At 42.5% G+C, this 25176-nt stretch overlaps 1 long non-coding RNA gene across 5 annotated transcripts in view; it reads right to left on the bottom strand.

Moving 5' to 3' along the window:
• The window catches only part of LOC118153702 (uncharacterized), a 94875-nt gene extending 78399 nt beyond the window's left edge, over positions 1-16476 (bottom strand). For 4 of the 5 annotated variants that reach the window (XR_004743159.3, XR_004743158.3, XR_004743160.3 and 1 more), the window contains exons 1-2: positions 14165-14382; positions 6667-6766 (exon numbers count right to left, since the gene is read on the bottom strand). This is a non-coding gene — a long non-coding RNA (uncharacterized LOC118153702). Of the gene's footprint in view, positions 1-6666; positions 6767-14164; positions 14383-16361 lie in introns of those variants that run through there. The other variant, XR_008481478.2, reaches the window with a different exon arrangement.
• Positions 16477-25176: the final 8700 nt, after the last annotated feature.

The following is a 25176-nucleotide window of genomic DNA, read 5'->3' as shown; positions in this document are numbered from 1 at the left end:
GTGGCTCGTGCCTGTAATCCTAGCACTTTGGGAGGCCAAGGCGGGCAGTAATGAGGTCAGGAGATCAAGACCATCCTGGCTAGCATGGCGCAATCCCACCTCTACTAAAAATAAAAAAAATTAGCTAGGTGTAGTGGTGCACCCTGTAGTCCCAGTTAATCAGGATGGTGAGGCAGGAGAATTGCTCAAACCTGCAAGGTGAGCCGAGGTGGCACCACTGCACTCCAACTTGGGCAACGGTGGCATGATGTTTTTAAAGTGCTGAAGGAAAAAAAATCATTTATCTTAGAATAGTATATCCAGCAAAAATAGCCTTTAAACATGAAAGAGAATAACAGAACTCTCCAGAAAAACAAAACTTGAGGCATTCCATCAATACTAGACCTGTCCTACAAGAAATGCTAAAGGAAATTCTTTAATCTAACCGAAAAGGATGTTAATGAGTAAGAAGAAATCATCTGAAGGTACAAAACTCACTGGTAATAGTAAACACAGAAAAATATAGAATAGTATAACACTGTAATTGTGTATAAACTACTCTCAAGTAGAAAGACTAAATGATGAACCAATTAAAAATCATAACTATGTTTTGCTCTTGTTACCCAGGCTGGAATGCAATGGCACAATCTCAGCTCACCGCAACCTCCACCTCCTGGGTTCAGGCATTCTCCTGCCTCAGCCTCCTGAGTAGCTGGGATTACAGGCACGCACCACCATGCCCAGCTAATTTTTTCTTTTTCTTTTTTTTTTTTTTTTTGTATTTTTAGTAGAGACAGGGTTTCACCATGTTGGCCAGGATGGTCTCGATCTCTTGACCTCGTGATCCACCCGCCTCGGCCTCCCAAAGTGCTGGGATTACAGGCTTGAGCCACTGTGCCTAGCCAACAACTTTTTAAGACATAGACAGGATAATAAGATAAACAGGAACAACAAGTTAAAAACTAGGGAGATAAAAGTAAAGTGTAGAGTTTTTATTCATTTTCTTTTTCCATGTTTGTTTCTGTAATCAGTGTCAACTTGTCATCAGCTTAGAGCAATGGGTTATAAGAGAGTATTTGCAAGCCTCACAGTAACCTCAAGTCAAAAAACATACAATGACCACACAAAAAAATAAAAATCAGGAAATTAAATTATACCACAAGAAAAAATCACTTTCAATAAAAAGCAGACAAGAAGGGATACTACAAGACAACCAGAAAACAAAAAATGAATAGCAGGATTAAGTCCCTTATCAGTAATAACATTGAATGTAAGAGACTGAATGGATGATAAAACACGACCCCATGATCTCTTGCTTACAAGAAACACACTTCGCCTATAAAGTATACATAGAATGAAAATAAAAGGGTAGAAAAAAGATATTCTACACCAATGGAAACAACAACAACAAAAAAAGGCAGGTGAGCTTATACTTAAGCAAAATAGATTTCAAAACAAAAACTGTAATAAGAGACAAGGTCATTATATAATGCTAAAGGGGTCTACCCAACAACAGGATATAATCACTATAAATATATATGGACACAACACTGGAGCACCCAGATACATAAAGCAAATATTATTTGAGCTAAAGAGAGAGCTAGACCACAATACAACAATAGCTGGAGACCTCAGCACCCACTTTTAGCAGTAAACAGCTCTCCCAGAAAGAAACCCAAAACCATCAGACCTAATCTGCACTACAGAACAAATGGACCCAATAGACATTACAGAACAAACACACATTCTTCTTCTCAGCATACATATCCTTCTCAAGAACAGGCCATATGTTAGGTCACAAAACAAGTTGTAAAATATTTTAAGAACTGAAACAATATCAAGCATCTTCTCTAACTACATGGAATAAAACTAGAATAAGAACAACTTTGGAAACTATACAAAGACATAGAAAATAGGCAATATGCTCCTAAATGACCAGTGAGTCCATGAAGAAATTAAGAAGGAAATTTAGAAATTTCTTGAAACAAATGATAATGGAAACACAACATACCAAGATCTATGAGACAGACTGAAAGCAGTTCTAAGAGGGAAATATGTAGCTATAAGTGCCTATAACAAAAAAGAATAAAAATTTCAAATAAATGACAGCAATGCATCTCTTCTTTCTTTCTTTCTTTTTTTCCCAGAGATTCACTCTGTTGCCTAGGCTGTAGTGTGGTGTCACAATCATGACTCACTATAGTCTGGACCTTCCTGGGCTCAACAATCCTCCCTCCTTAGTCCCCCAAGTAGTTGGGACTATAGGCATGCACCACCACATCTGATTAATTTGTATTTTTTGTAGAGATGGACTTTCACCATGTTGCCCAGGCTGATCTCAAACTTCTGGGCTCAAGTAATCCACTTGCCTTGGCCTCCCAAAGTGCTGGGATTACAGGCATCAGCCATCATATCCAGCCAGCAATGTATCTTAAAGAACCAGAAAAGCAAGAGGAAACCAAATCCAAAATTGGCAGGAGAAAAGATGAAGATCAGAGCAAAAATAAATGAATTTGAAATGAAGAAAAGATCAATGAAGCAACTTTTTTTAAAAGATAAAAATTAGCAGAGTAACAAAGAAGGGAGATGACCCAAATAAATACAATTAGAGATTAAAAATGAGGCATTACAACTGACACTGCAGAAATTCAAAGGCTTGTTAGTGGCTATTGTGAGTAACTATGTGCCAATAAATTGGAAAATCTAGAGGCAACCGATAAATTGCTAGACGCCAACATACAATCTACCAAGATTGAACCATGAAGAAATCCAAAACCTAAACAGAACAATAACAAGTAACAAGCTTGAATAAAAAAGTTTTCCCAGTAAAGAAAAGCCCAGGACCTGATGACTGCACTGCTGAATTCTACCAAACATTTAGAGAACTAATACCAATCCTACTCAAACTATTTCAAAAATTAGAGGAGGAGGGAGGACTTCCAAACTCATTTATGAGGCTAGTATTACCCTGATACAAAACCAGACAAAGGCACATCAAAAAAGAAAACTACAGACCAATATCTCTAATGAATATTGATGCAAAAATCCTCAAAAAATATTAGCAAACCAAATTCAATAATACATTAAAAATATCCTTTGCCCTGACCACATGCCACCAGAGATGCAAGGCTGGTTCAACATACACAAATCAATGTGACACATCATATCAACAGAATGAAGGACAAAAACTATACAATCATTTCAACTGATCCTGGAAAACCATTAGATAAAATTCAACATCCCTTCATGGTAAACACACTTTTAAAAATAGGTATGAAAGGAACAGACCTCAATATAATAATAGTCATATATGACAGACACACAGCTAGTGTCATACCAAATGGGAAAAACTGAATGCCTTTCCTTTAAGAACTGGCCGACCTTCACCACTGTTATTCAACATAGTACTGAAAGTCCTAACTAGATCCATCAGGCAAGATAAAGAAATAAAGGGCAACCAAATCAGAAGGAAGAAGTGAAATTATCCTTGTTTTCAGATGGTATACTCGTATATTAGGAGAAAACTAAAGACTCCATCGAAAACTATCAGAAGTGATAAACTCAGTAAAGTTGCATGATACAAGATCAACATACAAAAATCAGTAGCATTTCTATATGCCAACAGTCAACAATCTGAAAAAAAATTAAAAAGTAATCCCGCAAATAAAAACGTAAGGGTCACAAATCAAATTAAATACCTAGGAGTTAACATAACCAAAGCAGTAAAAGGTCTCTACAACAAAAACCATTAAACATCAATGCAAGAAATTGAAGAGGACACGAAAAAAATGAAAAGATATTCCATGTTCATGGATTAGAAAAATCAATATTGTTAAAATGTCAATGCAACCCCTTTCAAAATGCCAATTGCATTTTCACATAAATAGAAAAAACAATCCTAAAATTTATATGAAACCACAAAAGACCCAGAACAGCCAAAGCTATCCAAAGCAAAAGGAGCAAAACTGGAGAAATCACATTACCTGACTTCAAATTATACTATCGAGCTGTAGTAACCAAAACATCACAGTACTGGCCCAAAAACAGACACACAGACCAGTAGAACAGAATAGACAAAAATCCAGAAACAAATCCATACACCTACAGTGAACTCATTTTTGACGTTGCCAAGAACACACACTGGATAAAGGATAGTCTCTTCAATAAATGGTGCTGGGAAAACTGAATATCCACGTGCAGAAGAGCAAGACTAGACTGCTTCTTCTTCCCATATACAAACATCAAATCAAAATGGATTAAAGACTTAAATCTAAGACCTCAAAACTATGAAATTACTAGAAGAAAACATTGGGGAAACTCAGGACACTGGAGTAGACAATGATTTCTTGAATAATATGTCACGGGCACAGGTAACCAAAGCAAAAATGGACAAATGGGATCACATCAAGTTAAAAAGCTTCTGCAGTGAAAGAAACAATCAATAAAGTGAAGAGACAACCCACTGAATGGGAGAAACTACCCACCAACAAGGGATTAGAAGGCAGAAAATATAGAGCTCAAACAACTCTATAGGAAAAAAATCTAATAACCCAATTTAAAAATGGGCAAAAGATCTGAATAGACATTTCTCAAAAAAAAAAAAAAACAGACAAATGGCAAATAGGCATAAAAAAAGGTGTTCAACATCATTAATCGTCAGAGAAATGCAAATCAAAACTACAATATCATCTCACCTCTGATAACATGGCTTATATCCAAAAGACAGGCAATAGCAAATGCTGGTGAGGATGTGGGAAAAGGGAACCCTGGTACACTGTTGGTGGGAAGGTAAATTAGTACAACCACAAAGGAAACAGTTTGGAGGTTCCTCAAAAAATTAAAGTTATCATATGGTCCAGCAATCCCACTGCTGGGTATATGCCCCAAAGAAGGGAAGTCAGTATATCAAAGAGATACGTGCACTTCCATGTTTGTTGCAGCAATATTCACAACAGCCAAGATCTGGAAGCAACCAAAGTGTCCACGAACAAATGAACAGATAAATAAAATGTGGTACATATACAGGATGGAGTACTATTCAGCCGTAAAAGATAACGAGGCCCCGTCACTTGCAACAACATGGGTGTAACTGGAGGTCATTGAGTGAAATTGGCCAGGCACAGAAAGACAAACTTCACATGTTCTCACTTATGTAAGGGATCTGAAGATCAAAACAACTTAACATACCGAGATAGAGAGTTAAGGATGGTTACCAGAGGTTGGGAAGGATAGTGGGGATACAGGGGAGGGAGAGAAGGATGGTTAATGGGTACAAAAAATACAGTTAGAAAGAATGAATAGTTTCTAGTATTTGATAACACACAGGTTTATTATAGTCAAAATAATTGTACATTTTAAAATACTAAAAGAGTATAATTGGATTGTAACACAAAGAATAAACTAGAGGGGATGGATACCCCATTTTCCATGATGTGATTATTATGCAATGCATGCCTGTATCAAAATATCTCATTTACCCTATAAATATACACACTTACTATAACTACAAATGTTAAAATTTTAAAGAGAGCGAGTAAACAAAAATTAATAAGAGAAACCTTATATTGTTCGCTTCTGCAGGGGTGGGAATCAACTCCTCAACCCCTTTCCTAGCTTGTCTCAGTTTTCTATTATGTGTTTTATTTGCAGGGGGAAATTCTGTTTAGGGGGTTCTCTAAGCAAAAATGTAATGAATCTGTCATTCTACTACAATGTGGGGTCCTTTTGTACAAGTATTTTCCTGCTTTTCAGACACTAGCAAAAACTAAAAGATGAAATAAAAATATTTTTAGTAAACCATTTCATTATAAATCTAACTAGCAAATCTGTAATCATTATCAAAATATGTTACTTGGAATGTTATGTATGATACATTTCTTATTCCTAAACTAACAAATAATCATTGATTTGTATAAGGCATTAAGATAAAATATTGCCCAGGTTTCCTTCCCTGGTTCCATCAACTTCATTTTGGGGGATAGGGAGGACAGAAAGTAAGAATTACAATTAGATAAGAACTGGTAAAAGCTTGAAAGTAGACTCTTTACTCCTCTAAGGAGAGTTACTCTATCCTATCAATTAATAATGATAATTTACAATGACAGTTTAGACAACTGCTGCATCTAAATGGAAAATACTTTTTCAGTGGCTTTCAGAAAATGTGTGCTTACTAAAAACTTATGCATAGGCCGGGCGCGGTGGCTCAAGCCTGTAATCCCAGCACTTTGGGAGGCCGAGGTGGGTGGATCACAAGGTCAAGAGATCGAGACCATCCTGGTCAACATGGTGAAACCCCGTCTCCACTAAAAATACAAAAAATTAGCTGGGCGTGGTGGCGCGTGCCCGTAATCCCAGCTGCTCGGGAGGCTGAGGCAGGAGAATTGCCTGAACCCAGGAGGCGGAGGTTGCAGTGAGCGGAGATCGCGCCATTGCACTCCAGCCTGGGTAACAAGAGTAAAACTCCGTCTCAAAAAAAAAAAAAAACTTATGCATATACACATCCCCATACCTATGCATATATACTCATGTTCAGTTTGTAATAATTCATTGAACTGAACACTCATGCTTTGGCTAATTGTGTGTGTGTGTGTGTGTGTGTGTGTGTGTGTGTGTGTGTGCATATAAAAAATTAAAAAGTTAAAACACAAGCCTTTGTATGGAATTATTAATAACTGTACATTTACTTACTATTATTTCCTTAGCTTGTCGAACCACGTCAGCTTTTTTTGCCTGCAATTCTGCATTTAAACGCCTAAAAGCAGAAAATAACTGGAATACACTGAAGATCCTAACAAAAATAAAAATTAAACTTTAGCAATTACACATTATCAAGTGTCCTAATCAACAAATGCCAATATATACAAATAGCATTCTTACTCTAAAATGAATACAGCTGTTAAGAACTTATCCAACTCATGATTCCTCCTTCCTTGTGGTAGGAACTCAAACACTAAGTATTAGCCTTTCTGTGGCCCTCTATTAACTTCAAGTGAACTAACATATCTGACTAATACATTTAGGAAGAATGAACTGGTCAAGTTCAACTGTGTTCCACTCACTACCTTCTTGGGATTAGCCCACCTGCAGAGAATACAAGTTCTAACCTTGCTTCTCCAGAGACAGGCCCTGTTCTAATTGTGGGCAGGGTGTTGGGGAGACCTGCTCTGGTTTGGGTGTTGCTGGAACTGGGGAGCTAAATGTGAGTTTAGTGAGCAGACCCAATGTGGCTCACATTTCAGCTACACACTTTAATGTCAAGCTTCCTCAGAAATAAAGGTGACTATATTGATCTCTACCTATCACTCCTTTTTAAATTATGCTTTTTCATTCTACTTGGAAACTAGCAAGAATAGGAATACTATTTACTTGATCCTCCATTAAGACTGCAAGAATGACAATATTATTGAAAGAAATTGTTTTTAAAGGAAAAACTGCCCATAATCCTACCACTGCCATCCAACTGTTTTTATTTTTAATATTCCCTTCCAATTTTCATCTATAGCATATACACAATTTTATACTGTTTTCCCACAGCGATATAAAAGGAATATCTATCTCGATGTAATCTTTATAAGCATGTTAAATGGCTATACAATAATTCAATAAATTGAAATTAACATAATGGACTGAACTCTGTTGCTATTGTTAAGTCCCCCTTCACTTTTAAAGGTTAACACCACAATAAACATATTGAAAAACATATAACTTTTTCTGCTGTTGAAATGTCACGTTTCTAGACTATCTAGGATCCTTTGAGGTTATGTGAAGGAGACATGTTAAGGATTTTAAAAATCAAGTATCTTATTTTTCTTAGACATGTAATTCAGAAGTAACACAAAACAATTTCCATCTGCAGGGAAAAAAAAGAGGAGATCAGTACCATAACCTTTAACAGTATGAAGCTTTAAGAAATATTTCTGTATCTTAGGTTTACTTGGTCAAAAGAAACATACCTAAGAAAGACTTAAAGGTGTCTTAAAAGTGCCAATTCCTGATTTTTCAAATTTCCCTAACAAGAATCACAGGGACTTAAATGGAAGTTTCCAATTAATATAATGGACCCAGATGACTGAGAAGACTATTCTCTAAATCCACAGAAATGTCTGATAAAATGTAATGGAGGAAACATTGCTAAGCTCAAACTCAGGCAAAGGAAATTCCCTGGTACTAAGAAGAAAGCAACAATTCAAAGTGAGAGCAATAAACAGGAACAGAAGGCAAAACAGCTTAAAAGCTAGAAGCTGACGCATGTGAGTCATGAAGGGATAAACCTGTGAAGCACAGACTACAACAACTCTACCCACAACCTTAGGTGAGCAGAAATGAAACCAGAGCCATGGGCAGAAAAGATTCTCTTGTGAGTAATTAAACAAGAGGGAAGTCCAGATTAATCTTATCCAGATGATACAGGGACATCAAGCCAAAACTTTAAAATAGAAAAAGCTGGTGTGGAAACAATGAAAACTCTGAACTAGTAGAGGTAAATTGAAAACCACCCTATAGGGACATTACTCATCTACAATATATGAACTTTCTCAGAAGCAAACTGCTAAAGATGACTTTGAAAAGATAACAAATTGTGTAAAGAAATAAGCCACTGAGAGAGAGAATCAGATGTGAGGAAAGAGAAAATTTGTATTATAAGAACAAGAGATACTATTACCAATTTGTAAAAGATTTTAAATTACCATTTGGAAAAAAACACAAAGAAATAAAAAACATTAGGCAAGACCCAGATTTTATCACAAAAGAATGCTGAATTTAAAAAAGATCCAAATACAAATTACATAAATGAAAAACACAGTCACTGAAATTAAGAAATCTGATAAAAAGGAATGTGTGAATTAGAAGACAGATAGAAAGCAATCACCTACAAGGAGATACAGAAAACAAAGGGATAAAAACTCAAAAGACAGGTTAACATCCATTGAAGACAGATGTTATGTACCTACCATAACAGAAGTTATAAAAAGAAATCCCACAGAGGGCTGAGTGCAGTGACTCACACCTGTAATCCCAGCACTTTGGGAGGCTGAGGGGGGCAGATCACGTGAGGTCAGGAGTTTGAGACCATCCTGGCTAACATGGTGAAACTGTTTTGACTAAAAATACAAAAATTAGCCAGGCATGGTGGCAGGCACCTGTAATCCCAGCTACCTGGGGGGCTGAAGCAGGAGGATCACTTGAACCCAGAAGGCAGAGGTAGCAGTGAGCCGAGATTCTGCCATTGAACTCCAGCTTGGGAAACAAAAGCGAAACTCCATCTCAAAAAAAAAAAAAAAAAAAAAGCCAGGTGTGGTGTTGCATGCCACTAGTCCCAGCGACTCAGGAGGCTGAGGCATAAGAATCACTTGAACCCGGGAGGCGGAGGTTGCAGTGAGTCAAGATCTTGCCATTGCACTGCAGCCTGGGCAACAGAGCAAGATTCTGTCTCCAAATGAAAAGAAAAGACATCCCAAGAGGAGAGAATGTCAATATTTAGAGAGCTAATGCTCAGAATCTCCCAAACTGAAGACATGGATCTCATGAAGAATAAAGAAAACAAATCTACATGTGAATACACCACAGTGAAAGTACAGAATTGTAAAGATAAAGAGAGTACTCCCTAAACTACCAAATCATTATTTCAAAAGAACAGAGAAAAATAGTCTACCAGCATAATTATCTAAGAAGTTGACAGCAGATGGCTCATTAACGTTTTTCTAACATTATATTTTCTATCCTTATATTTCCAATAGACAATGGGCTGAGAAGGAAGAACTGGCTATCTAGAATTACACTGAGATAAGCTGTCATGGAAGAGTAAGTGCAAAGTAACAATTTTCTAAGAGACTGGAGAGTTTAAGACTTAGATTTTCACAGAAAGAAGTAACGAAGCGTCTACACTTCAGGAAGGAGGAAAATGGAATCTGGAAAAAAGGAATCATGAAGATATGGAAAAACATGCTAAATCGAAATTAGTACAGACTATAAAAATAACCCTGGTGATTAACTGGGTGTGGGTGTATTCAAAACAACAGAGCAAAATAGTATCTAACTTAAAAAACAGAGGAAACCAAGTTAAAGCATTCTAACATCTTTCCAAACCAGTAACAATAAAGACATAATGAAAACCCATCAATCCAGCAGCAGACAGACAAGAACCAAAGACAAGACATAATAAATAGGAAACATAAAAAATAAGGTGGCTGAGACAACTTCAAGTTACGTAATAATGTAAATAAGTTAAATTCACTTATTAACATACAGAAATTATCAGACTGGTTATAAAAAGAATGCTCTTACTGATAAATGGCATACAAAGTTTGAAAATAAAGGATGGAAAAAGGTATAACAGACACCGCATAAGAATGAAACAATTCAAGAAGATTTACATAAGTCAAATAAGATACTCCCAAACAAGAATGGTCACAATTACAAGGAATTTTTTTCTATAATTATAATTGATGATTTTTAACACACTTCTAACAGAAACCAATAAAGCCAGAACAACAAAAAAAAAAAGTTGAGGAAACCAAAGTAATGGATAACAAATATAATTGGTTTAATCTAACAGATTAGCCAACATAATATACTTTCTACGAAGAACACACAGAACTTCTACAAAAAGTGAACATGCTCTTGGATGCAAATAAGTCTTAATACATTTAAAAAACTTAGTATCTTATCAATTCTCTAATCATAATGCAATTTAAAATAAACTAAGCCGAGCATGGTGGCTCATGCCTGTAATCTAAATCAGAGTAATGATACCTCGGGAGGCGGAGGCAGGCAGGTTATTTGAGTCCAGGAGTTAAAGACCAGCCTGGGCAACATGGTGAAACACCTTCTCAGAATACAAAAATTAGCCTTGCATGCTAGCACATGCCTGTAGTCCCAGCTACTCAGAAGCCTGGGAGGTGAAGGTTGCAGTGGGCTGAGATCACACCATTGCACTCCAGTCTGTGAAACTTGAGCCTCAACAGAGTGAGACTTTGCCTCAAAAAGAAAAGTGAGCCTGGCATGGTGGCATGTGCCTGTAGTCCCAGCTCCTTGGGAGGCTAAGGTGGGAGAACCTCTTGAGCTCAGGAGGTCAAAGCTGCAGTGAGCCATAATTGCACCACTGCACTCCAGCCTGGGCAACAGAGCAGGACCCTGTCACATACATACTTAGAAAAATAAAAAGCAGACAACAGTAAACAACTCTATGTGCTTGCAAACTAAAAAACACACCGCTAAATAATCACTATGAAAATGTAGAACATCTAAATAGATAAGTAACCATTAAAGAAGCTAAATTCATAGACAAAAAGAGTCTCCTTGACAAAAACACTAGACTGACACAGATTCACAATTTTAATCAAAGGGCAAAAGATCTCTAATTATAAGAAGCTTCCAAGAAAAGAAACAAAACAAGAAAACTATTCAGTTTATTTCATCTGGCCAGAATAATATTGACATCAAAGGACAAGAACTAGAAAAAAGTGTAACACCCATTTCACTTTTGTTCATAGATGCAAAAACCTACATAAAAAATTATACCAATCAAACCTAGCAGTCTTTGAAGGAAAACAAGAAAGCTGCCTTCACAGTTCAGTATGTTAAAGCATTAGAGGAGGGGAAAAGAAAACACCCCCACCTGGATTAACTGGGGGAAAAGAAGTTTTGATACATTTAACACTCATTCAAATTAGAAATTAAGGGGAAGAAAAAAAAAAACAAAAAAATAGAAAAAAACCAAACAAAAAAAGAAATTAAGCGGAAGAATTTTAAACATAAAAAAAAAAATCTACCAAAACCCTGGAGCAAACTTCAAATTAGTGATTATTAAAAGTGGGCTTCTCAGAATCATACACAAGGTAAGGAAGCTCACCATCACTTTTTCTATTCCATATCACATGGGAAGTCCTAAACAGAGAAAAGGAGAGAATGCAGGAGAATTATCAAGGGCAAAAATGATCATAATTTGCATATAACTGTCTTCATCAAAAATGCAAGGGACATCATAGAATGAATAAGAGAGTCCAGCAGGACTGAAGATCTGTGTGTGTATGTAAATACAGATGTAGCACCAACATCTAAAAATCCTACATTTATAACCAATTAGAAAATGTAATAGAAAAAAGTCCACTTCTTACATAGCAACAAAAACTATTCAGCATCTTGAAGCAAATTATATATGCAAGAATTTTATGTAGTAAAACAAAACACTATTAAAGGTTAAGAAAAAAAACCTGTAAATGGAGAAGTATCATATTCATGGAAGATTCGATAGCATAAATAAGTCTGTTATCTGCAAATTAATCTGTAAATCCAATGGAACTGGGATTTATGAGGGGGCTTGCCCTACCCTCATAAATTATCATGTAATCTTATTGTTTAGCTATGGGTATTATAATACAGGAATGAAGCTTGAAAAATCTATCCACTTGAGTGATTCTCATCTTCCTTAGTCTATCCTCTCAAATAGTGATTCTTTCCTCCAACAGGAGCAGAATTGCAAAAGGTTTTGGATTCATGTCCCTGGAAAGTAGCATTCTAATGACTAATGCCGAGAAAACCGGTGGCAAAATAGATACCACACTGTTATAATCTCATATTCTTGCTTATAGGGGTGGCCAGACATTTTACACTTCTACCTGACACCGAAGTTCTCTAGAAGATTCAGGTAGTGTAGAGAGTCACTCCGTTCATATGCTTCACGTGTGCATAACTCAGAGTACAGACAACAGAACAAGTAACAACTGGACACCATGTAATACTATTTAGCTATCTCGCTTTATAAAACAACTCATGCTAGCAAATAGTCCCTGTATATTTCTTATTTTAAGCAGGACTCTATCCCTAACGCTGCACCAGAGCCAGGTGCAAAATATACTCTCCAATAACTGAGAAACCTAATCCAGGTATTTAATAATATATGTATAATAATACTGAAATAACCATTTTGATTGATGCACAGCTTATAAATATATATGACAACAGATTAAGTTGCTTAAAGGACACTTGTGAACGGGATAATAGGCCCATTTGATCAGAGAGAAGATATGATTATCTTCCTACTTGCTGTGGTAAATTGGTGTATGGTTCATCTAAACATAGTGCTCTTCAGTTTTCATTTCAAATATGCTTTAATTTTAAATTTAAATATACATTATATGTAGATCATACAGTAACTAGTTTAACCCTCGGATAAAAACTCCCAACTATTTCCAAATTTTAAACCACTTATTTTACATTAAGTTAAAAAGAAAGGGAGTTGTTAAAAGACACTTTTTGATAAGGGTATGCACGATGGCAAATAAAACAGACATGGTCTCTGCCCTTGGAACTTACAGTCCAGTGGAAAAGACAGACAAAAAGGAAATTAACAAATGCATTTATGGTAACAAATTATGCTAACTAGAAAGAAAAATCAGTAAGATGATGAAAAAGCCCAACAAGGGAGCCGACGTAGCATGGTCAAGGAAGGCCACTCACAATGCAGGTTGAAGGCCCGTGTGAATTGTCTTTTGCCTGAAACAGAAAAAAAGCCTGAAAGAGTTTTCGGACTAAAAGGCCAGTTAAGCTGGAGAGGTTTGGGGGGGAAATGGGAGCGGGAATAAGATCAAGTAAAAAGGAGGAAGGAAGAGCTTTTAAAGTGCAACAGGAAACCACTGTAGAGTTTTAAGCAAAGGAATTGCATGATCAAATGAAAAGATGAGGTTGGCTGCTGTGTGAAAACTTAGGGATGATGAGTGGAATAGGCCAAGAATGAAAGTTTGTCAAGATACTTTAATTAACTGAGACCAGATAAGGAAAATCTGAAGGAGAACGGTTGTTCTGATTGCACTGGGAAGCATGCTTTCAATTTAGAAACCAATGTAAAGGAAATTTACATAAGGTAAACCCTATGAACTTGCTACTAAGCGAAATAACCTAAACCAGAAACAGAACTATTCGTGGCAATTCCTGCTACTCAAATAACTTCCAAAAGCATATTGCTGTTTACTTGGGCTAAATTTTCACCCACTTCAAATATCTTCTAAGACGCAGGTGAACTACTCAGGTGAAAGAGAAAGGGTAAACGGCGAGTGAACGAGATGACGAGAAGGGAATGCTGCAGAATGAGTGGTCCTGAAGATCCAGCCAGTCTTCAGAAAAGTACTCGTAAGCAGCCTCATTTAGATGAAAGAAAGAAGGAAAGCTCAACCGCCGAATTTCTTACTTATATTCTTCCTCCAAAGCGAGGAGGTCGGGTCCAGGTGTAGAGGGTTGTTGAACGGGTGGCAGGAGCGGAGTCCCTGGAACGCTGCCTCTCTGTAAAAGAGGCAGAGAGTTTCAGACCCGAAGATAAAGGAGGTTAGGCCTAGTCGCCGGAGCCCAGACACTCCCCAGGAGCCTGGAGTTGAACCGACTATGAGCCCAAGACCTCACCAGCCATCTGTGGCAACTGCGACGTGGTTACCGAGGCAACGACGCATCTTCCCGGGAGTGTTTCCACATCCCGGGCAACCTCCCGTCCCGAAGCCTTCCCACTCCCAGGTTCTGTGCGGAAAGCGGTGGGAGGCTCTGGCATGGGCCCCACCCTTGCTTGCTCCACTCAGCACTGCCCCAGGAACTAAGTGCAAATTCGACTTACAACCAGTGCAAATTATCAACTTAGGTGGGGGGAGTTGTAGGAGTTTCAACCAAAAAAGGCAGGTCCATTGCTGCTACTCCACAGAAAGCAAGCTGCTGAGGAAGTCCCTCCCTGTTTTGCTTTTCAAACCCTTAGTGGCTAATCTGACCTTCACTCGTTTGCTTAAAGTGAACTCTTCAGTGGAATTCTGAAGTTTTTATTTCTAACTTTTCTTTACAGCATGCACGGCTAATATCTCGGGCTCTCAGGTTAGTCACCCTAAATTCTTACACTGGCACTGCCACTTAGTAGTTACTTATGTGGCCTTGGGCGAAACACTCTGTATCTTGGCCACTTCATCTGTCAAAAGGGAATGAGAATAGTGCCCATTTCACAGTTGTTGTGAGAAGCAAATGAATTCATGCTTAGGATCATGCCTGAAACATGTAAGCAGTTAATAATTCCAATTGTTTTGGAAGAAAATGGACGTCCAGAAATAAACCTTCATGTGTGTATGGTCAACCGATCTTTAGCAAGGGTGCAAGACCATTCAATGGGAAACAGATGGGGAGACAACTGGATATCCTAGTGTGAAACAATGCAGTTAGATCCTTACCTCACATGGTTTACAAAGATTAAAATGGATCAAAGACCTAAACATAGGAGCTAAAACTCTAAAGCTCTTCAAAGAAACTGTTGGTTTAAATCTTTATGACCTTGAATTACAATTCTAAGAATCTTTGATGGATTCTTAGCTATGACAACCAAAAGCATTACGAAAAAAAAAAGAAAAGAAAAATAGATAAACTAGACATTATCAAAACTAAAAACCTTTTGTTTCCAAAAATACCGTATTGGAACATAGAGAAATGAATAATTAATTCTGCATAAGAGAAATGGGGGGAGGAGTCAAAGGGAAAGTGATGGTTCTCTGACTGCTTCTAGGTTGAGAAGGTAGCAAAAGGCATTTCAGGAAATAGGATTTATTACCAAAGATATGAAAATAATGAAATATATTGCCTACATAGAAGCTCTGAATTCTTTGAACAGCAATCTGTTCCTAGGTGATGGGGATACTGATTAGAAAGGGATATGGAGGCTATATTTTATAGTCTTGTATGAAATGCTTAGAGTTGCATGCACATATGTAGGTATGTTTTTCTACACTGAGTTTATCCACAAAGCATTTTAGGTGGCTTCTGAGAGTTTGAGTTTCAAGCTGTGAGCAAATCAAATATTATAACAAGGAGGAACATGATCACATCTGAGTCAGAGAGGTCTCAGGGACAGCTGTGTAGACGGTGTCCTGGGGTGGAAGTAAACTGAAGTAGCAGGATAAGATTAGAATGACCGCTAATATTACAGATAATAGATTGCAGTAGGCCAGGTGAGAGGGAGTAGGAGATATTTAGATAGGGCAGGGGGAGTGGGGAGACCATTGACCCCCTACCCTGTCACCCTCCTTCTTCTTTTTCCACCTTTTCCCCTTCCCCCTCTTCCTCCTCCTCCTCCTCTTCTTCTTCCTCTTCCTCTTCGAGAGAGAGAGAAAGAGAGAGAGAGAGAGAGAGAGAGAGAGAGACAGAGTCTCCTTCTGTCACCCAGGCTGGAGTGCAGTGGTGTGGTCTCCACTCACTGCAACCTTCACCTCCCAGCTTCAAGCAATTCTCTTGCCTCAGCCTCCTGAGTAGCTGGGATTACAGGTGTGTGCCACCATGCCTGGCTAATTTTTTTGTATTTTTAGTAGAGATGGGATTTCACCATGTTGAACAGGCTGGTCTCGAACTCATGACTTCAAGCGACTCACCTGCCTCAGCCTCCCAAAGTGCTGGAATTACAGGTATGAGCCACCTCGCCCAGTTCCTACATCTTCTTTTATATATAAATGGGACCATCACCCAGGTGATGTGAATTATCTGTCTGAATCCTGCCTACAAAGAGAATTGTGTCTTATATCTAGGTCTGTTATGTAAACAATGTGACTACCTTCTACTATGGCTTTGCACTTAGGGTGCATTGTGACACATAATTGAGTACTGCACCAAGGTGATGTGATTCTCCTTTTTTGGTTCTGCCCAAGAAAAGCATTGTAACATATCACTTGGCTCAGCAAATAGGTGGTGTTTCACTGCTTTTGCCTGGGCCCTGACCACAGGCAGATTGTGACACATTGCTGGGCCCAGCATCAATGTGAGGTCACTCTTCAGCCCTGGTACTGGATATAAGGGCCACATATATCTAGGCCAATTGCCTAGGTGAAGTGAGTCCCATCTCTTTCCAAAGTCCTGCTTGTTGATATTCACTCGGGGTGGCTGGCAAGATATTAATTATTAGGAAAAGTTATAGGCTGTATTTTAAAACCTTTTGGGAGGCCAAAAGGTTTTATTGAGGCATGCTGAAGGCAGCCGCCTCATTAACATTAGCACAGGAAAGAGAGCCGATCCAAGGCCTTTAACACTTTAAGTGTGTTTACCCCACATCCCTTGGTCTCCACTCCGTTTACTCATGTCAACTTTGTGATGAGTGACCCTCTCCGTGAGAGCTCAAAGGGGAATTACATGTAAATAGTGTTTCCTCTTGGCCCAGAACCTAAAGGTTTCCTCATTCATATAACCACTCTTTTAACCATGTTAATTATCCACAAGTGTGTTAACTTAGAACCTCTGTTGCAAATCTGGATGGAATAAATGTGTGGATAGACAGAGGGTGTTGGTCAATTGGTTGCATTTCACCCTCTGAAAGCAGCCAATGGCCATCCCTAGCCCACTTGTATCACTGTAAAAAAAAAAGCGCCAGTGAAGGGAGGTGAGGGGAGGGTGCAGCCCTCCCTTTCAGGCATCTCAGCCCCTGCCTTTTCTGTGTTCCTCCCCCTTCCCTTCTCCCTCCCCTCCTGAGTCGCTTCTATCCTCAGGATAGGAGCAACCAGCCCACGCACCTCACCCAGGCGGTGTCCCAGGAAGCCCCTCTTGGCCAGCTGCAGAGTCAGTACAATTGGTGCAGCCAGCGCCGCCTGTCAGACTTCACTCAAGAACAGTACCCACGCTGGGTACACCAGGCCTGCCTTGCCCTGCTCAGGCCTGAGGTATCCTCCCAACCTGTGGGAGGAGGAGGCTCTCCATTGGGTCACATCTGGGAGCTTTGTTTAGAATTAGTCCCAGGTTGAGATCCCCTTCCTGGCTTCAAGACCATGACACATTCTTTTCTCTCTGCCTCAATGATCAAACAAGTCCCAGTTAGCAGCCCCTGCCTCAGAGGGTTGCTAAAAGGACTCAAGCCAGAGTGGTAAAGCACAGGGCACTGGGCTGGCAGATGGCAAGAAGCAAGGAATCGCCCCAGTCAACCGTGCCCTCTCCTGCTAAAATCCCGCCCTACGAGGGCGCCAGTCATACTGGCAGTGCCCCATGAGCCTTCCCACTCATTACTTCATTGATCCAAAGCAAGATCTGTCTCTTCTGCAAGCCCACAAACCCCCTCCCATGTCCCAGGCCCTGCCTTTGGGAGCTCCTACTCTGATGGAGGAGGTCAGACTAGGAGCTCCCAAGGGCAGGGCCTGGGACAAACTCTCACATCAGGCCAAGGCAGGAGGGAGAAGAGAAGGGACAGACACTTGCCCTCAGCTGGGCCTCTAGCCTGGACCTGTGCACCTCCCAAGTGCTCACCAGAGAGCCCTCCGGCTCCCTCCCACAATCTTCTGCTTGTCCTTTAGTGATTTTACTAACAGATCAGAGAGGCCTTGGTTCTTGCTCCAGGTCACATAGTCAGAAGTGGTGACAGACTCCCAGGTCAGCTCTGGGAGCTGACAAGTACAAGTCCCCAGACTACATTTTCTTCAGCTTTGCTAAAGGCAGAGGACTGAGAGCTTCCTTGGTCAGGAGAGTCCTCAGCTCTGGACCACACATGTTCACATGTATACATATACACATGCACACATATACACATGCACACATGTACACATGTACACATATACACATGCACACCCGCGCACAGACTCCTGGCCTGCCTCAGCCTCTGGCACTGTGTGGGGTCACTGCAATTTGAGCCAGAACTCTTCCTTCTGCACACCCTCAGTATTCTTATGAAAATAGGGCCAAGGACCTCATTCTTAGAAAGCCCTGGGAGCAGAAGCAGGCCCCTCTGGCCCCAAGCTCTGGCCAGTCCCTGCTGTGTCGGTGGGGGCCGTTGGAGTTAAGCAGTTAAAGAGATCTAATCAGACCTGTGGCCAGCAGCTCCACCATGGACGGTTCTTGTGAAAGTAGTTGCAGAAGCTTGAGGTTTTGAGCTGGCTAGGGGCGGGTGGGCAGGTGGGGAGGATCTTGGATATTGCAGCTGAAAGAGGCCCAGGAAGGGAAAGCTTCCTTATGGTCTAGGTAGCTTCTGGATTCTGCCCAGGCAGGGCCAGGCCTGCCGCAGCATCCACTGACCCAGGGCTGGCCTGGCCCTGGAAGAACAATGCCCCTGAGAAAAGGCACCAGATCCTGATGGATGTACAGGCATAATCCATTCCCTGACTCAAGAGCCATGACAGGCAAGGTGACAGCAAATGCTTTCATTTCACAAATACGTATTCAGCCCCTGCCAGGCATTGTGTAGGGTAATGCAGCTACAGTGGGCATCAAAACAGGCACACACTTTTTTTGGTGACATTCACAGACCTGCCGAGACTGAAGCTCAGTCAAATCCAACCACAGACATATGCGGTTCATGATGTTACTCTCTAGGAAGGGAGCTACAAAAATAAGGAATGGGAAAGCCCAGCCTATGGAGATGGGACAGAAAAGCTCCCTGTGGATGGGACCTGGAGGATTAATGGGAGTTGGCCAGGCAAACAGATGGAGGAGGCTTCATGGTTATGACCGAAAGCAGGAAGGAGATAGGCCCATTTTGGAGACTGAACACCAGTGGGTTCAGAGGACAGAGGAATAGAGGGTGAGGGGGTAGACACTGGAGAGGAAAAGTGGCAGGTGCCAAACTGTGCAAATCCCTGCAGGGTCCCTTTCCTCAGGATCAGTTGCTGCAGAGGAGACTGGAAGTTTACGGGACCAGCAGTGCCAAATCTCCCAGTGCCTCATACTCCCAGAGCCACCAGGTAGGGAGGGATAGCAGCAACTGTAGGGCTGTCTGGTCAGGGCCCTGCTCCCTAAAGACACCTCTACCTTCTCTGTCTCCTTCCTTCCCAGTCTCCAAGCAGCCTTGTGTTCTCCTGTCACCCCGAGAGTGGTCTTTCTGATGGGTCCCATTACAAACCTTTCCTCCTGCATGGCTCAGTGTCAGACATTTCTTGTGCCCATTTCCCTTTCCAGGGAAGAGCTCTCCAACATGATTCCCCAGCCCCTGAGGTCCAACTGGGCCCTAGACTTGTAGGGAGGCTGGCCCAGGCCCAGCAATGGGTGCTGGACTCCACTTATTGAGGGAAGAGTTCACAGGCCTTGAAGGGAGCTGGGCTTCCCAAATGCCCAGCCCTGGGAGGTGTCCCAAGTGATGTCCCTAACAGGTGACCTCTATGCCCAGTGGGCTGTCCATCCTCACCTCCCTTGGACAGCACCCACTCTAACCACCCACCTGGCCAGCCTTGTACTGGGGGTGGCCTCAGGACCAACCTGGTACCCACCCTAAGGTTCTTCGGTCTCTACATCGCCACAGGGTGGCAACCCCACTCCTGCCCCACCCCACCCACTTGGTTTATCAACGTCAAAAACCTGGGAGTGGCTGAACTGCCATCTGGAGAAAAAAGGATTTGGGATTTGGAGAGGGAAGGGGACGTTCCTTCTTTTCTAGGGTGAAAAAGGGTGTGTGGACTCACAGAGTTAGTCTGGGATGTGGTTCGCTCGTGTTTCACAGATATTTCTGAGCACTGGCTCTGGGCCAACCCTGTTCTGGATACTAGGTATGCAGCTGTGAACAAGACCAGGACTGGGGCTAAGTGGCCAGTCCAGGAGATGGCCACAGTGACAGCATGCCTTCAGTACAGCACAGTGTGTGTGCCCCGCAGACATAAGGGGGGCATCTAATTCAGATCATATCTGGGGAGTGAACAGGAAAGGGATGAGGGAAGGCTGCCTGGAGGAGGCACCTTCAGACATAAAGGGGGGCAGCTAATTCAGATCATATCTGGAAAGTGAACAGGAAAGGGGCGAGGGAAGGCTGCCTGGAGGAGGTAATGATGTGGCTCAGTTGTGAAAATGAGTAGAAATCAATCAGGCAAAGGGAACACATGCAAAGACCGAGAGGTGCGGGGAACACGGTGCATCAGAAACCTTCAGGGGGATGAAGCTGGAGTGTGGAGGAAGGGTGGTGGAAGGGGTGAGGGTGGAGGCTGAAGAGGTCCTGCAGGGCCTAGGAAGCCGTGGAAGGATTTGGAGTTCCCTGGGCTGCTGCTGAAGGGATATCATGCATAGACCCCATAGACTGTGACCCTGCCCACTAGGACCCTGGATGGGCTGGGCTCATCCCAGTACAGCCCATGAGCTGTTCCTTTTCCACCTCCAGGTGCTCAGAGCCCAGTGCTCTCCTCTTCCCTTTCCCTAGGGACCCGAAGTGTGTTGAAGGCGGGGTGAGGGGAGGGTGTGGAAGGACATGAAAGCCTCCCAGCTTGTCACTTAGCAAAGGTAATAGAAGGGGCAAATGCCAATACCAAGGACAGGGCAAAAGAAGCCGTCTGCCTCGATGCAGAAAATAAGGAGTGCGCCATCTGTAGGGAGTTTCCAAGAAGTAACAATAACGCAGACAAAAGCTCAGGCTGCTTATGATGATCACCATGCAGGGGCAAGTTTACATAATTTCAGAGCGCAAATCCTACTCCCCAAAGAAGTCCCGTGTTGGTCTAGATTCTAAACCATTGCTGTGATTGCCATTGCGCTTTAATAATAAGTGGAAGCTTCAAGTTAATGCCCTTTTATTGATTATCCTTTAAGAAGCACTGTCTTCCATGTGGAAATCAGCTGGGAGAATTCCCAGTCCTACAGAGGCTCGCTCTGCTGAGTGTGTTCCCTCTGAGAGCAAAGGCTGATGGCTGAGAATCTCCTGAGTGGGCTTTGGCGTGACATGCGCCTCCTGCCCCTGGTAGCACGGCAGATTCTTGCGTTTAAACAGTTCATTTGATTTAACAGTGACAGCACAGTGATTGTAAAGATGAAAACACAAAACTTGATTTTAAGTGCAAATTTGGCTTCATACATGAAATATTTTACTGAATTTGAATGATTAAGATCTAGTTTGTTCTTCTAAATTAGTAATTGCTCATTTTTAAACTAATGAACAAATCAAGAAGATAGAAAGTGTAATGACATATTAAATATTAAAACTACAAGGCCGGGCACGGTGGCTCAAGCCTGTAATCCCAGCACTTTGGGAGGCCGAGGCGGGTGGATCACGAGGTCAAGAGATCGAGACCATCCTGGTCAACATGGTGAAACCCCGTCTCTACTAAAAATACAAAAAAGTAGCTGGGCATGGTGGTGCGTGCCTGTAATCCCAGCTGCTCAGGAGGTGGAGGCAGGAGAATTGCCTGAACCCAGGAGGCGGAGGTTGCGATGAGCCGAGATCGCACCATTGCACTCCAGCCTGGGTAACAAGAGCGAAACTCTGTCTCAAAATAAATAAATAAATAAATAAAAATAAATAAATAAATAAAACTACAATATGTATGTAGCTTCCCCCTTTAAAATGCATTCACATAATTTAAAAGTATTAATCCATTATACTTTTTTCGTATATTACTTTTTTATCGTTATTTCTTTACTGGCATGATTATACGTAAAGTTCAATAAAAGATAACTTTTAATATATTTCTTTTCTGGCCATTATTATGACTTGCTTCATTCAATGATTATTACTAAAAATTATTTTGTTGTATAGAGGAGTGGGTATCAGAAAATAAACTGTTCCTAGGCCGGGCGTGGTGGCTCACTCCTGTAATCCCAGCACTTGGGGAGGTCAGGAGTTCGAAACCAAACTCCTGACCAAAGGAGGCCAAAATGTCGAAAATCCATCTCTACTAAAAATGCAAAAATTAACTGGGCATGGTGGTGGGTTCCTGTAGTCCCAACTACTCGGGAGGCTGAGACAGGAGAATCACTTGAACCTGGGAGGTGGAGGTTGCAGGGGGCCAAGATCACACCACTGCACTCCAGCCTGTGCGACAGAGCAAGACTCCATATAAAAAAAGAAAAAATCTATTCCCAGTGTCAGATACCCCAGGTTGCTACTGCACAACACTTAACATTAAGGAAAATCTCACCAGCGAAATTCCAGTGGGCATGATGAAAAGCCTGCAGAGGGGACACAGAGGGCAGGGCCCTTGCCCACACTCCTCTTCTTGTCCCTGCATGTGGTTGGACCTGACCAGAGGGAGGAAAAGGCAGATGTCAACGTGGGCCACTGTGAGACAAGGCGAGCACCCTGCATGTCACCTGTCCCCGGGTGGGGGGGCTGCAGCTGGAGAGGGTGGGTGGGGCCCAGGCTGGAAAGCCCCTGGAGAGGAGCTGCAGGGGCTTCCATCACTCCCTCACATCCTTTCACTCGGTCTTCAGTGGCCCCAGCCCAGCAGCTAGCACGCCCACTCTGACACGAGGAGAAGCACTTGGAGAGCCTCGGTCCGAACAGCCCTAACTTTGGAGGCATCCCTTCCAGGCACCCAGTCCTGAGGGGTCTGCAAAGCCCTTGCACTCATTGCCCCCAACCTTCAAGGCAATGGCAATTGCTGTCCTTGACAGACCACCTCAAGTGACCTCAATAAAGGAAGCAACAATAGGGCAGAAAAACAAGGTCTGTTCAGCAGCATCGTTGACTGCCTGGGGTGTGTCAGGCATGGTGTCTGCAAGGCAGACTAGGAACAACCTCCATTTGACTATGAGGAGCTGGGCTCAGAGGCTGAGCACCCTACCCCACTAGATGATGGTGCTGGGATGGGGGCCAAGGTCAGTTTGAAGTCCACTCTCTCTACTGCTCTCAAGGAGCTCCTGCCTGCTAAGTGCTGTGCCTGCTAAGTCCTATCCTAGCTTGCGGGGTGGCTCAGAAATAGCTTCCCAGAGGGGCCTGCGAGGAAGGGGAAACCTCCAGCAGAATTAGGAGCTGCTTGGAAGGAGAGGAAAGGTGGGGTTTGTATGTGGAAGGTTAGGATGACTGGAGGCTAGGGCAAGGTCCTGTGGGGGAAATGTGGCAGAAAGTAGGCTAAGGGGGCATCCAGAGGCCGGAGACCAGGAGAGCAGGTAGCAGGCTGAGCAATCAATAGGCCAAAATCCCCAAGAGATGAGCCAGCATGGCAGGGCTGGGCTTAGAGACCACGATTCTGTCTCAGGCTTGTCCCAATAACCCACGGCAGCCCACAGCTGTGAAGAAACCCTTGCACTGATCACTATTGCTGAAGAACTAGAGTCACCTCTGCAGGGAGAGCAGAGCTCACTCTGAGTGCTGGGGACCCTGGAAGTATAGCAACCTGGGATACGTGCACCCCACCCTAGCTCCAACCTGGGTGACATACATCTCACTGCAATTCTATCCTGGGTTACATACACCATACCCCAGCTCCAACCTGGGGTATATGCACTCCACCCTGCCTCCAACCTAGGGTACATACAGCCCACTCCAACTCCAACCTAGGTTACATACACCCCACTTTGGCTCCAAGCTGTGGTACATACATCCCATCTAGCTCCAATCTGGTGTACATGCCTTCCACGTGGCTCCACCCAGGGAGCACCTGGCTCCCTGAGGTCAGGGAAGTGACACACAGCTGAGGAGCACTCTGTGATTCATAGAATCTCTCTCCTCCACGAGGTTCACTGTCCCCATCTCAAAGGTTTGGAAACAGCTCCATGGAGGGGTGTGCTTTACCCAGTGGCGCAGGGGGACAGCATCAAGGAACCCAGTGCACTTTCAGCTCCTCCAGTGACTTCTACCCAGGCCCCCTGTCACAGGAGAGGGGCCTCTGTTAAAGAAAAAAAGATAAGATCAGGAGGGCCCAGGCCATCAACTGGAGCTTGTGAAAGGGGTTGCCGAAGCGAAGTGGTTGTTTCAAGAGCAACTGTTATGCTGGTAGTGTTGCTGTGGGAGGAGGAAGCTGTCGAGGGCATTGGGCAGGGTCCCGGTAGGGCGTGGGGGTGGGGAGGAGACGGGACACTCGGAACAGCCTCCCTGGGAGTCTGGAGCAGGCGTGGAGTCCACACTGAGGAAGAAGGGGTGTGTCCTCCTGAAGAAGGGGTGAGGACATGCAGGCTGCTGGCCTGGATGACTCTGGAACTGTCTCAGGCTGGTGGCTGACTCTGGAACTGTCTCAGGTATGAGCACATGCTCTCCAGGCAGCCAGAATGAGGTCAGAGGCAAAGGACCTACATGGCTCATCCAGGGCAGGGAAGGCTTAGGTGCAGAGAGGATGGGCCCTTGCAGAAGGCCGACTGGGACGCATTCTGCACTTAAGGTGGAAATGAAGGCTCACCCAAGGTCACGAAGCTAGTGACAGGGCTGGATTCAACCAGGCCAGTCAGAGCCTGGGGCAGCACATTACCTCTAAAGAAGCTGCTTCTCACCAAGCCCAATAGGAACTCAGAATTGAAACCTACTTCTCAGAGTCAATCTACTACTGATTGGCATTGAAGAAATGCCAGGAGAATAAAGCCCACGGTGGG

Source organism: Callithrix jacchus, chromosome 5, assembly GCF_049354715.1.
Source record: "Callithrix jacchus isolate 240 chromosome 5, calJac240_pri, whole genome shotgun sequence".
NCBI classification, from domain to species: domain Eukaryota; kingdom Metazoa; phylum Chordata; class Mammalia; order Primates; family Cebidae; genus Callithrix; species Callithrix jacchus.
The sequence above is the reverse complement of the archived record's forward strand: the minus strand, read 5'-3'. Positions and strand labels throughout refer to the sequence as shown.